The following is a 15,227-nucleotide window of genomic DNA, read 5'->3' as shown; positions in this document are numbered from 1 at the left end:
AAAGAGCTGGGTTCAAATTGGGTGTTTGATTCCACTTCCAAACCAGTCCAAGAACTTAAAATTGCTCAATCAACAGCACTACACTACGTATAAATGTCTGAGGAACAAGCACATTCACTGTTAGTAAGCACATGAGGTTTAAGTGCCAAAACTTAGTATTTTGATGAAGGTGGACAGAAAATGCTGGCAGTGCCCCAAATCCTACATCATATCTTCATGAATTTTTTTTTCACAACCACAGAGTGACATTAATAAAATCAGGGGTTTGTTTGTTACATTAAGAAAAGTTTGTTCATTCATGAATTCAGCATACAAAAATAAATCACATTATACAGACATGTTTTAAATCTCTAACTAGATCACATTCCACACGCACACACACACACTCATTCCAAAACACAAGACATTTTCAAATCAAACATCTAAAAACAATAATACACATTTTCAGCATTAAAAGACATTTTCCATTGAAGAGACCCTCCCCCTCTTATTCCTACCCACATCTGAAGAAAAATATGAATGCTTCTCAAATTTTTTTAGTTTCAAATTATATTTGTTAAGTATAAATGGCGTAAGTTCATCCTGGCAGGTCTCAACTGAAAATGATAACACTATAACACTTTACAATTAAGATTCATTAGTTAGTATTAGTTAACAACATCAGACAAAATGAACAGTCTATGAACAATACTTGTACAGCATTTATTAAATTCACATTTTTATTATGCATCTTTTAACCATAAATGTTAAGAAAAACTATATTAGTAACTAACATTAACAAAGGTTTAAAAAAAACTGCTCGTAAAAACATTGTTCATAGTTAACTCATGTTAAATGATGTGTCATATATTATAACAAATGAGATCTTATTGTAAAGTGTTACCAATGAACTTCTTGCAAGAAATCTGAAATAATTGCCTAAACATAGTGGGAGCATGTGGACAATATATTTAAAATTCAAACAATATGCTGTTTTTATTGGCCTAAATCTGAGTGACTGGAATATTGAATATGGTGGGGAAAAAATAAAATAATGATTTATTTGTTACTTTGTGTTTGCTTCATTTATCAATTTGGTGACTTTAAATACAAAAAAAATCTGCAGATATTTCTAAAATTATATTGAATTTATATTACACTTCTTGGTGATCATTATGTGAATGACATCTGCATCAAGGAATCTTCATGAAATCTGTTTTTTTTTTATTGGTTTTGTTTTGTTCATGTCTCACAATTATTTTAATCAAACTCTCAATTAAAACTGATGAAATATTCTTGCACATTGTCCCTGAAATGGCTTAAATTTAAGTGCCAGTTCATTTTAGAATGCCAGATTTAGCAAAGAAATAGTTCTTGCATTCATATATTGTCCACAATATTCACTTAATTAGTTCAGATTTCTGACAACTTCAATTACAAATCATTTTAGTTTCTGTAAAATATCAGGAAAACAGTTTTAAATTTACAATGATCTAACCTGGCTATTCTTTGACTTTTAGACATATAATTCTTATTATTTGAAACTTAAATTATTTAATTCGACGTTTAAAATCTATGCCTATTTATTTTTTAAATCGCAGGTCAGTTAGAGAGATACATTTTAGTATTTTGGCTATATACAGCACTAATTTGATTATATTAGATGCCCTGGTCATGCACACTATGCTATGATTTCCAAAGTGCCACGATCAACTATTTGAGTTTAACCTGTCACTCTCCCACAGGTGGAAAATTTTTCAGTATTTAGGTATTATAATTTTGTCTAAACATGAACTTTTCTTGACAAACTATGTATCGTATATACTTTCAAGTAAGAACTCAAGGTGGCTTGACAGTTAAACTGTAGGATTCAGTCTAGAAATCACCAAGTTTTGCCATTGGCTGTAAACAAACAGTTGATGAAATTTTCAACTAAGTAAGTATAAATAACTGGTAATTTACAGTAAATAGCTTTCCTGAGGCAAACTTATGCTTAAATAAAAATAAAAAACGTTTTCACTATTAACTCTTCCTCAAGTGGTATCAAACCTTAATCATAATCTTTCTTTGAACATTAAAGAAGCTATTTTTTTATGTAACCACTGGCTTTCATAGTAGAAAAAACAAATACTATGGAAGTCAATCGTTATAGGTTTCCAGCTTTTTTCAAAATATCTTCTTTTGTGTTCAACAGAATAAAAACAGTCAAAAGGGTTTGCAACCACTTGAAGGTGATGAACAGCAAGTAAATCTTTATTGTTAGGTGATCTTTTAACCATTTTAACGAACTAAATCCAGACATACTGTCGTTTTAATTCATATTTTCCATTAAATTCAGAAATGAAAATGTAAAACATTACTGATGTCTGTTATCAGTTTAAGAAGTTAGACCAGAATTCATTTGGCCGTGGAACATCAGATAATCAAGCCTTACACACAAATTTAATCATCGCTTATTAATGTGATAGTTCACCCCAAAATTTACATTTTTAGCATTATTTACTCACCTTGTTGTTACCAACCTTCCAATCACCTAGAAAACATTAATATTTGAATGAAACCCAAGAGATTTCTCTTCCTCCATTAAACGTTCATTAAACCAAAACAAACACAGAGAAACCTAAACATGCTTACATGATTTGCAAGAACCAACAGGTTTAAATGGATAGTTCACCAAAATTCTAAACATTTCCACACCATTTACTCACCCTCAGGTGGTTCTAAATCTCTTATGATTTTCTTTATTTTGTTGAACAATAAAAAAAAGATATGAAGAAAGCTTAAAACCTGTAACCACCGACTTCCATAGTATAAAAAAATATACTATGGTGGTGAACGGTTACAGGTTATTAGCTTTCTTCAAATATCTTATTTTGTATTCAATAGAAGAAAGTCAAACTAGTTTGAAACAAATGAAGGGTGGATAAATGGCAATTTTCATCTCTGGGTGAACCATCCTTTTAATTCTCGTGCATCGAGCTACTGTGATTGAGCATTGATTCCTTTATTATATTTGAAGTGTGTTGTTTATATGTGAAGAAAGGTCTAACAAACGCCAACTAAGCTCAGGTGAATTATTAAATCATCACTACATGTGAATTACTTTTACAGCTTCAAATTGTGGATGAATTGCATGTTTAGTGGAGGGACAGAAATCTCTCTGCTGTCTTAGCACATTTTATTTGTGTTTTGCAGTTGATCAAATGTTTGGAATTAACAAAGTAAAAAATGATGACGAGTTTAACTTTGGGGCAAACTATCGACTTGATTTTCTCAGTTTTGCTGTCTTTTTTTCATGTAAACATTGGACCTGCCAGGTTTGCCACTGTTTCCTGGTTATTTCAGTGTTCAATAGTGTCGAATAAAACATTTATAAACCACAATTTTGGTGAATCAATACAAACTGTACATTGAAACTAAAGCATTCATTTTGTTTCTTCATTCCTGATATGCTTTGCTACTCTTTATTTGGACTTGATAATTTCCCTTCCATTGGTTTGCGCCCGAACACATAACTTCCTGTGCATCAGACCATGCTTATTCTGGACGAGACTAAGAAGGGACTTATTAGACCTGTCCTACATATATGTCCTATAATTAGTCTACAAAACAAAAATTAAAAACACTAAAATTAATTAGGAAACAAATATACATCAACTGCATTGATTTAAGGGCACAATTAAGCAAAGCATGCAGGTCAAAATCTAGATCTAGAATCATTCAATAATACAAATGAAAAACAAAAACTTTGTCTTTGGAAAGTTCTAGGTACAAAATGTCCTATCAGTAAAACCAATCACCGCATGAAATACCTCAACAGTTTGCCAGTGTGTTGATACTGAAGGGAGCGATAGTGAGAACACTCCTAAAGCCACAACAGTGCAGTTTCGTTGAGGGAACTTGGAGTGAGTCAGCAGTGTCTATTTGGAATGCTCTCCCCCTTTTCTAGGATTACTTGAAAAAGTCAAGTCATTTCGAATTCAATAGCTGCAAAACATTGAGACGTGTAGATGTTCTCTAGAATTTGTGCCGTAACAGTTAACAAAAAAAATGCAATCTCCATTTCTTTTGTCATCATGCCACTTTCATAAGGACAAAGGTGACAGATGATTCATTAAAGAACATGTCTTAGCAAAAGGGTAATCATATGTCATAGGGTAAAAATCTGCAGGCGACATTGTAAATACAAACAGTTTCTCTCTATGAACAAAGTCTCAGAATCAAAAATGCAGACAGGTTAATACAAAATACTAGTAATGCTATTGACACTATTAGGGTCTAGTAATGAAATCCCTGCTGATAATTAGGCCTGTGATTCACCCTGCTCTCTTTAACTACAGTTTCTAAACCACACTTTTTCCTGACAAAGTTTTGGATTGAGGGCTTTGGGAGACTTGAGGAAAAGGACTTTAGTTTTTTTAAACAATCTTTTTAAAAAAAGAAGCATCTAATGAAAAGGACCATTTATGTTTTAAAATAGTTTGGTAAAATAAAATATTGCGCTATCCACATGATACTGACATGTCTTGATTTAGATTTAGTTATCTACACTACCTGACAAAAATCTTGTCGTTGATCCCATTTGTAAGAGCAACAAATCATAACTTAACTTTTAGTTGATTATTTTAAAAAGTGACAGAAGGAAGATTTTTTAGACGAATCATCTGTTGAACTGCATCCCAGCCATCACAAATACTGCAGAAAACCTATTGGAGCCTTCATGGCCCAAGATGTTCACAGAAATCGGTCAAGTTTGTTAAGGGAAAAATCATGGTTTGAGGTTACATTCATTATGAGGGCGTGTGAGAGATCTGCAGAGTGAGTGGCAACAACAACAGCCTGAGGAATCAAGACATTTGCCTGCCCAGTACATTACAAACCACAGAAGAGGGCAAATTCTTCAGCAGGATAGCGCTCCTTCTCATACTTCAGCCTCCACATCAAAATTCTTGAAAGCAAAGAAGGTCAAGGTGCTCCAGGATTGGCCAGCCCAGTCACCAGACATAACCATTGAGCATGTCTGGGTTAAGATGAAGAAGAAGGCATTGGATGAATCCAAAGAATCGTGATGAACTCTGGGAGTCCTGCAAGACACTTTCTTTTCCATTCCAGCTGACTTTTTAAGTCATGTATGCATTCAGTCCTCCAAGCTCATGGGAGTCATATTAACTCTGTTTCCACTGCACCATGACTTTATACTGTACATTATTTCTGTTAAGTGACAAGACTTTGTCTAAGCAAAGTCAGACCTTACTGTCCTAAATAACTTAAAAATCAAGGCATGATCATATTTTATTTTGGTAAAATAAGCGTAATCTAGAGGCCTTTGTCTTTCATATGTGCCACTTCTGATACCAAATGATCAACTAGAAGTCAAGTTATTATTTGTTGTTTTAAAACTTGGATAGGTGACAAGAGTTTTTTTCAGGTATAGCATTTATAAAGACAAGAGTAAGGTTAATTTCAACTGGATATCTTATCTGAAATATCTGCTTTGCCGTTTTTAAATCAAACTAGCAGATTAAGAAAGAAAAGAGAAAATGTACATTTGACATTGTGTATGTCACTGGTGAAGAACACAGAAAGCTGAACAAAGTGAATGTATTGAAGATTTTGTTAAAGAAAAAAATGAGGAGCAAACTTTTGTATCGCATAAAAAATGAGAATAGCGGAAAGAAAATGTGGCAAAGCACATCTTTTCAAAGGATCTGGCATTTTGAGCCTGGAGACAGCATGCTTGTGAAGAGGGAATTATGAGAGATCACTTGAGAGAAGAATGAATCACAGCTTCTGAGAACGATGAGATATTATAAGCATCGAGTTTATCCATCAAGCATAGTTGGAGTGGAGGAATCTTTGTGGTGAGCCATGAACAACTTAAAGCTGAAAAGATGGCAAAAATAATCCGTCTAGAGATAACAAACCTAAAATAATAATAATGTTTAATTAACGTGCAGTTGAAGATTGTGAATCGGATAAGGTGATTGAGGTTTCAAGAAAACTTGTAGGGTTTTATTCCCAATTTCATAGACTTTCTTTTGGACTTTGGAGTTTCTTCTGTATTTTTTTTTCGGCATTTAAATATCTACAATTACAAAGAACTTACACAAGAGTTGTTAATACACATGTATTCCTGCTGGAATCTGGAGGAACAGTTCTAGCAACAAGGCAAGTCAATAAAGCAACTTTTGTCTTCCTTTTTCTGTTCAATTCATGTTATTTTGTTTCCGAGAAATCCTTTAAAATATCAGACATTGATTTTACTGTGATCCCCTTCATATGCCGTCTTATAAGGAAACTGAAGGTTTAATTCCCAGTGTCAAGAGAATATCTTCATTGGTGGCTGATGCATTTTCTCCAGGAATGGAAAGTTTCGGGTTGATATTGGATCTCAAGAACTAAAAGAAATAAAGTAAGTGCTAGAAATAGACAGAGGGGGAGATAAGGAGGAAACCGATAAAACATCCAGTTGTCCAATTTATGGTATTGTTATGAAATTCTTTAAAAATCATATTTCTTAATGCTATAGTGTTAGTTGTCTTTGAAAAAAGTCTATTCCCAATATATTTGTGTAAAGATTTCAAAAGAGAAATATAAATGCAGTTAAGTGTTATTTTATGCAGGACATTGGACCTAACATCAACAACTTAATGCATGTTAGATGAAGTAGATGTTGTTCCAGATTTAGTAATATTGAAAAGACTTTGTTTAAAAATGTATTTGAGCAAAATAATAATTACACAGAAGCAGATTATACTTTATTTGTATGATTTAAAGAGATTTTAAATATTTAAAAAAAACCAAAGCCCTCAGTCCTCTCAATCTCCTACTAAATGAAATCCTTCTTTTAAACCTTTTCTTCTGCTTTGAATTGGGTAAATTTGACACACTATTATTGTCTTAACCTTTAAAGCTGCCTGAAGCTTCAGTGCCACTAGACCACTCTAAGACTTGAAACATTGTTCATAATGCCATAATAAAAAACAAACATCAGCAATCCTATTGGTCTGGTTGCTAAATGCACATTTCATCATGATCTCAAAAGCATTTCCAATAAACACAGCATGCGCTTAATGATAAACTGAACACGTAAAAACAACCCCTAGTTTCCCAAAACAAAATATTTCATCTCTCTGATTTTGAATGCCACATGCTACTGAAAGATAAAGTAATATAACATTTGTTGCCGATCTATCACATATTTGCATTGAAAAAAGTCTTAATTAAAATATATCCTTATATATTTTAGATTAAAGTTAAAGTTAGATATGATACCGCTAGGACTGACTGTGTCAGTGGCCGAAGAGTGGCTTTTTTTTCTTCATTATTTTGTGTCCATTAGTAGATCTACACACCTATTTGAATATCCTTAAATGTGTTAGGGGTTCTCTATAAAGGCCACAAATCTGTCCAGTCAAATAATTAAATAAATATAATTTACATGTCAGAAACATTAGAGAAAATTATGAATTCCATGTAGAGTATGAAATATTGCATTATCTTAAAAAATGTATTGCAATCTATGCTGCTGCTAAATTGAAAAAGTTGACATGCATTTAGATTTTTTTGCATTTTTTTTCCCTCTCGTCCCGAAAACATGATTAACTTCAATAACTAAACTACTTGGCAATAAAGAATATTACTCCCTGTAATGAATGTATAATTTTACCCATAAAAAATGTTTTAATGTTCCAAAATAATAAACTTTATAGTTTATGATTCATTTAGTGTTTCTCAACCACTTTCCTGGAGGACCACCAACACTACAACATGCATGTCTCCATTGCCTATCATACCAATTACAGGTCTCTCCGTCTCTGCTAATGAGCTGATGATCTGAATCAGGTGTGTTTAAGGAGAAATGGAAAATGTGTAGAGTTGGTGGCCTTTCAGGTACGTGGTTGAGAAACATTGATATAGTTCATATGACAGATGAAGGTCAAAAGACCAAAACATTAAGTAAAATAAATGTTTGAGCAAGTATTGATGGTGTGTGGGTTGTTTGCTTGCTCAGTTGATGATTAAAAAATACAACTACAGTCAAATTAAAGTGATTATTATTCAAAATGTACTTTATTAGGGCAATAGGGCACCACAGTGTTGTAAACTGTATTAATGTGTAAACACTATGCTTCATATGGCATTCAAAACAGGAGAGCATCATTTGCAGATCTAATGTGTGGCTGTAGTGTTCAGCATGCTTGAAATCTTTACACCAAAAGCCTGCCAGAAACACTATAGCAAGCTGATCAGTACCTACTGTTCCACAAAACACATCTAACCTTTGCTTTACAAAGCAGCACTTTTTGAGCTCAATAAACAAATGTAAAAAGCAGAATAATCAGCCATAATTAGGACAGATTTTTATACATTTTATCTATACATAGTGTGACATAAAAGTATAACAACAAATTGTGCTTTTAAAATTGTATTTTTGATTCAATCAAATAAATTAAGCCAAAATAAATGTAACAATCTCAGTCATTAAGGAAACATTGGTTTGATGTGCCGCTGTGGAACATCAGGCGATGTCAATTAATTATTACCATCATCATCAAGATATGCCTTAATTCCCAAGCAGCATTTCTCATTGTCAAGAGATAAGAAACACAGAGAACCCATTCAAATTCAACTGTTGCATTTCACCAGAATGAGCAACAGAAATGCTCCTGCACCACTGCATTTTAGTTTTTTTCTCATTACAAATCATATTATACAGAAAGGTTGCACTCCAGAACTAAATATTACTACAAGAGACTTGTTGCAACACTCTGGAGATCTGTTGAAAAAGACAATAACTCTTAATAACATTTGAGCATGCCTCTAATCCCTCTACAAAGTCAACAGTGCACTTTATAATTATCAAAAAGTTGACAAATTATGTCAACTTTTCCTGCAAGGTTTGGTTACAGCCCTAATCATCAAACCTGAACCAGCTCATCACAGCTTTCAGGCTCACTAGAAGCTTCCTGATGGTAGACCTTATGCATGAGGGGCTTTTAATTTTGAATAGGATTGCCTAGGCACTTCCGGTGAACGGTCATGCCCTAAACTCACCATGTTTAGGATCTGGTCGGTTAAGACAATATCAAGTAGGTCTCAACATAGACAAGCAGCACTTCATTAAACTCCATTGTTTGGTTCCATGTCTTTAAAATACAAACATTTTTTACCACAGTATTTTTAAAGGATTTTCAGCACTCGTGTTTAAATGGAGTCAAGTTTAAACAGTTGTTGATTTACGCTTGGAAATCTAAAATAATTCTTTGGTCTGTCTATATTTGGATTCAATTACGTCATCAATGCTATAAAAGAAACCTCATGAATATAAATTCATATAAACAGTACACCAGATGTTTTTCGGTGGCTGAGAAGCCATGTGTGCATTTGGCCCATTGGTTAAAGAATACACTTTGGGTTGGACTGGAGACCTCTGGTCACGTAGGTCAGAGCACTTCAATCCTGGGTCTGACGCCCACTATCTTGCAGGGTTCAGCTCCAGCTCTAATCAAAGAAACCTGAAGCAGCTGATCAAGCCTTTTGGGATTATTTGAAAATAAATTGCTGAGCTAAAGCAGGCTGGAAGTAAGCCTTGCAGGACAGCGAGTCTCCAAGTGAAGAGTTTAAGACCTCTAATGTTGATTTACACATGTAAAAGATGTTAAACAGTCAAGAATACCCATTTCTCCTGTGTTTGGGCCATTTTTTACCACCAGCCCTTAATTAACCACACTTGAATCAGTTAACCGATGTTCAGGATTATTAGAAACTTTTAGGCAAGTATTTTGGAGAAGGCTGGAAATTGGCCCTTCAATAGCAAGATCAGACACTAGCTCTGTAGATCAGGCAGGTTTCCAAAGATCAACATCCTGCAGATTCTGCTCCAACCAGCTGCAACACACTTGAAGCTAGAAGTGTCTAGTAAATCTAGAATCTTCTAGTAAACCTGAAGCCTTAAGACATTTATCAATAACAAATATGCAAAATCTGGGCTTTTGGTAGATCAGACGAGGCAAGGTCAGCTCAGGAGAACCATCAGTTCTTTAAATAGACAAGTAGTGTACTTTATAATGTTAATCGCCTCACCATTGCCATTTCAGTTATAGTTACTGTACATATTGACTAAAATGAAGAATTTAATAAAGGACTGGCCTTTACATTTAATTTAAAGATCTTAATAGCAGCAAAATTGTGGAAAATCACCAACACAACCTTTCCTTTTCACAAATTAAATGTATTAATATGTGGTCCAGGCAATGTGCTAATATTAAATGTAACATGATGTAATACATGCTATTTGTAATAAACAATTATAAAAGTATAATTAATAGGGATAGGACCATTCGGTTCTCTTGTATTGGTTTGACACACGTATGTATTATTTGTTTCACATGTTTTTCTTTTTTTATAATCATGACATGGAAGCACATGTTTTGGTATCTGACTGGAACATGCAATCCCACTGTATAGATACCTGCCATCCGCAGTTATTTCTCTCTCTCTTGTCCATGCCTCCTCGGCCACTCAGCACAGGCACATTTCTGGTGTCATGAGAAAAATCGAGCCCTCCTTAACAATTGAGTATGCCTATACAACCCTGATTGATCCTATTGTTTTACTAAAGTTGTAATAGGTATAGTCTGTAGCACCTGATTATAAAGTCCAGTAATACAACTTTTAATTCTGTAAAATCACGTTATAATTTATATAATGAAAAAGCGTAATAATGACCATTTCATTTGACAATTATAATGACAATTATAAGCGTCATATAGACACGTTCATGTACCGATGTATAATTAAAAGGCATGGGTTATGAAATTGAGCATTTATATATCATACTGTTTAGTTAGCCTATGTGCTAGCATAATCATACATCTACTGTTAGCGTACTAGGTACAACAAACTAACGCAGCTCTGATTAGCCACACAACAAGCAATCACAATAATAGCTTTTGATCAGGCATTCACCTCAGATGACCCCTTGGGGTCCTAAGTGGACTCGATTCCAAGGGGGACTTGATTTTTCACCACACCGGCCACTTGAAGCAGTTTGTTGTTGTGTTCCTCTGGTTATGACCCACTGCAGTCTATTCAATCTCTGTCAGAAACTCAATACTATGTGTGTGTTCCTCTCTCAGCTCATAAAGTAAATGCTTTATTATTATTATTATTTTTTTTTAATTCAACATGTTCTTGCACTGCAATATAGACAGAATTCATGTCAGAATAGTCATATCAACGGTCTGCTGTCTGAGTGAAGTGAAAGTACACAATCGTGGAAGAGTGTTTAATTAATTTTAAGGGTGCTTTCACACTAGCACTTTTGGGCCGTACCTGGGTTCGTTTGACGTCATAGTACGGTACATTTAGCTAGTGTGAATGTGTCTTTTGAACTCGTGTGCGCACTCGTGAACCCTATCCGAGTCCGCCTGAAAGAGGTGGTCTGAGGTACAGTTCATGCGAACTCTGGTACAGTTCAATTCTGATGTGAATGCAATCGTACCAAATAACGGAAGTGAACCGCCAACTCCACAACAAACTATTGTTTTCATAAAGTTTGTTTGTGTGTGCGTCACGTTTTATATCTTGGTGACAAGAGGGGCTGAGCCAGGGCTAACACAATGATACGCAGTGATGTCTGTTTGTCTTCTCTAAAAACTGCTACTGCAGACACTGTGTGATTTTCTGAATGTTTATAATATTTTTGCAGTGCGTATCGTACCTTAGTGACATGCAGGACTGAGCCAGAGCAAACACAGTGATAATTTCTGCTTGTCTCCTTCAAAAACAGCTTCTGCAGACACTGTTTAATGTTCTGAATGTTTATAACATTTTTGCGGCAGATGGATGCGAGTCACTTTCTGTATGTTCAAAACCAAAAGCTTCAGTAAAAGCAGAACGACCGCGATGTGCGGATGACTTTCCATTTCGGCGCTTTGCTTTCGTGACCGTCACCTATCAACGGTCGTATACAAAACAGCAGCTCGATGACGCAAGCGAACCGGGGTTTAGAAGTAAAAAAGACAGTGTGAACACAAACACCCAAACCAACCGAGAAGGTGGCAAGGGGAGACAATCGAACTTGGGTACAAGGTCCAGGCAATTGAACCAAGTGTGAAAGCACCCTAAGTCATAAGCTGTTGCCATTACTATAAATCAACATAAAGCTAAGTTAAGACTTAGACTGAAATTTGAATACATGTTCTTTAGAATAACTGCAGATTACAAGTCTATGGCTGCGTCCGAAACTGCATACTTCCATAATGTATAGTATGCTAAAATCTGTATGCGAGCAGAGTAGTATGTCCGAATTCACAGAATTCGAAAATCAGTATGCGAGAACTACCCGGATGACTTACTACTTCCAGCGAAATTCTGAAGTGCGCATCCCATGCACGGTGGGGCTATCCCATGGTGACCCGCGAGAGAATTCATAAATGGGAGTGAAGCGACGCAACTGACGCAGGTAGGTCACATGATCATGACAAAATGGCAGTTGTAGTACGTCCGAATTCAATTCATACTTTTCACATTCATGCTGTATAAAACTTACTTTTCTAATGGCCGAGTAGTACGGTTAAATTCAAATGCAGTGCCTACTGAGTAGTAGGCGGTTTCGGACGCAGCCTATGTGTTTTATGCTGATATATATAGTCTTTAACTATTACAACACAGTACTTTAACAATGTTAGCTAAATCAAACCACAAACTGTGAACAAAGAACAGTGCTATTCGAGTTTGAACTCGTGAACTGTCCCACCCCCAATAAATAAGTAGTATTAGAAGCTTATACTATAGAAAATCAAGATAAGCAGTAATCAAGTCAAACTAGCAAAATTAATTGCCAATACAAAATTGAATACTACCTCTAAAGCCTCATTCACACTTCGTGACTTTGTAGCTGACTTTCGGCTGAGTGGCGGTTTCGCTAGCTCTCCAATGAAATGAATGGTCGCTTGTTTCCTTGTGATTGTATGTTGCTTCATGTGTAAATGGTGCTTAATGTGATATATCACAAAATGTAGTTTTAGGAGTAAAAAAAAAAAGAGTAGTTTAAGTGAGGACGTAGTTTTAATCTCAAATCAGTGGTTTATTTATAAAGACTATATTGGAAAGTGTACATTAATGAATTTGGAGATTTATTTAAAAAGTATAATTAAAATTACTCAAGTTTGTGCTCAGGCAAAGCAATACACAAGGGGACAAAGATAAGGTTTATAATCTCCAAATACATTTGAGCAAACTGTTAAATAGTTTTATAATCTTTATAAATAAATCACTGAATAGATGCATCACATCCTGATGCATCCATAATAAAAGTTGTAAACTAGAGCAAAAACATACGCTGGGATTGCATACTTGCCTTTGAATTGTACATGCATTTGGCCTTGGTTTGGACATTTTACCAGGTCACAAGTACAGAAAAGTTTCTAATTCTGTTGTTATTGTTAGAAGTATGTGGACCCCTACATATAATATTTGGTGCATCCCAAATCACATATTTATGCATTATTTTATGCCATTTTTGTAGTACAAGTAGTGCATTCACACCAAAAATTGTAAATACTTTGACGGTTGTGTGCATAGTGTAAAATTAAAGTGTATAGTGTGTCATTTGGGACGGGAGTAATGTTTTGGCAGGTTTAGAGTGCATTAAAATAACTATTATTGACTTTGCAGAGATATTTTGAATGCAGCTCACCCATTGGGTTCTCTTACTTATCTCTCAACAAGGATCAAAACATTTAGCAACCAAGGTCGACTTAAAATAGCAAGAGTTTTTGTTTGCTTTTGAGCTATGAGGAAATGTGCAGCAGTTCGCAACCTTGTAATGACAATACATTTAAAATCAAAAAGTGAAGGAAACAAAAAGGATATTACCTCCGCACTTCACAGGGGATTATAGAAGACATGATAGAGATCATCAAATTCAGAATACATTTCACATTTAGGCAAAACCAAGCCAATAATACTAAATCTGCTCACATATTTCAGAAGAGCTCCATCAAAATGCACGTTGACATGGATTGGCTGCATGTAGATGCTGTCAAAATCACATTTTCAGCTTGGATTGCTTAAATAATTGCTTTGAATTCTATACAGTAACATTTTACAAAAAGATTTATTGTGTCAAAATTTGTTAATGCACTAGCTATCATTAACTAACAATGCACAATGTAAGAGTCATTTATTGATCTTTTAATTCAGGGGTGACCCCCCCCTGTTCCAGGGGAAATACCTTCCTGCAGATTTCGGTTGCAACCTTGATCAAACACACCTGCCTATTAAGTGCTATTACGGTCCTAATTAAATGGTTCATTAAAGAGTGTGTTTAGTCAGGGTTGAAACTGAATTCTGCAGAAAGGTAGATCTCCAGTAACGGAACTGAGCACCCATGTTTTAATTCTTTACATATAATATACATTAGCATATGCATATAATGTGTATATTATATTTTTATTATAAAGAAACAAAGCCAATTAACAAAAAAAAAAAACACTTGTTTAACAAAATAATAAATGCTAAAAAATGTTCAATGTATGTTCAATGTTAAATGTATGCTTTTTTTTTTTTACATATAAAAACATTGGAGATTAACTTAAGTCAACATCTAATTATCTGAACAAGCAATAAAAAACACTTTCGAATTAGAGCTGGGCGATATGGCAAAAATGCAATCTCGTTAATTATTTTTCCTATTGAACGACAACGATATTTTTATATACAAGTTGTTAACGCTTTTAGATTTAAAAGAGTACCCCAACAACTACTGAAGCCACAAAAATTAGAGGGTCCATTAAATGGAATAACATTTTTAAATTGATAAATTTAGATTGATAAATTTGCGGTGCCGAAAATTCGGTACATTCGCTTTTAGATTCCTATTGTTGCAAATTTCTGCTTTGTGATTGGCTCTTAAATCAATATGGAGTAAAAATGTCCAGAGCTTATCCTTGTTATTGACATAAATTTTATCACAATTCGATATAATGTCGCTTATTGGCCCAGCCCTAATTTGAATACAATATTAAACTGTTATATTGTGTACATCTTAATGGATAAACAAGAAATAAACAGCAACTGTATTTATTATTTGAACAATCAATAACTTGCTAATCAAATATATTCCTAATAAAGTGAAAATGTTAAATAACGATAAAGGCATAGTTATAAAAAAAAATAAAAATAAAATAAAAATTCACAATTACTTCCCTCAAGTAGTTCCAAACTTTTATAGCGGAGTT

At 34.3% G+C, this 15,227-nt stretch overlaps 1 protein-coding gene across 6 annotated transcripts in view; it reads right to left on the bottom strand.

Annotated features, from left to right (window-relative positions):
* The window catches only part of ankrd10b (ankyrin repeat domain 10b), a 38,896-nt gene that overhangs the window by 10,039 nt on the left and 13,630 nt on the right, over nucleotides 1–15,227 (bottom strand). For 3 of the 6 annotated variants that reach the window (XM_087266670.1, XM_087266671.1, XM_087266672.1), the window contains exon 1: nucleotides 3,792–3,933. The gene's annotated coding sequence lies outside the window, so the exon portion shown is untranslated. 6 annotated transcript variants of the gene reach the window in all.

The sequence above is a fragment of the Danio rerio genome, chromosome 9 (assembly GCF_052040795.2).
Source record: "Danio rerio strain M-AB ecotype USA chromosome 9, GRCz13ab, whole genome shotgun sequence".
Classification (NCBI taxonomy): domain Eukaryota; kingdom Metazoa; phylum Chordata; class Actinopteri; order Cypriniformes; family Danionidae; genus Danio; species Danio rerio.
This window is presented reverse-complemented; position numbering and strand designations above follow the sequence as displayed.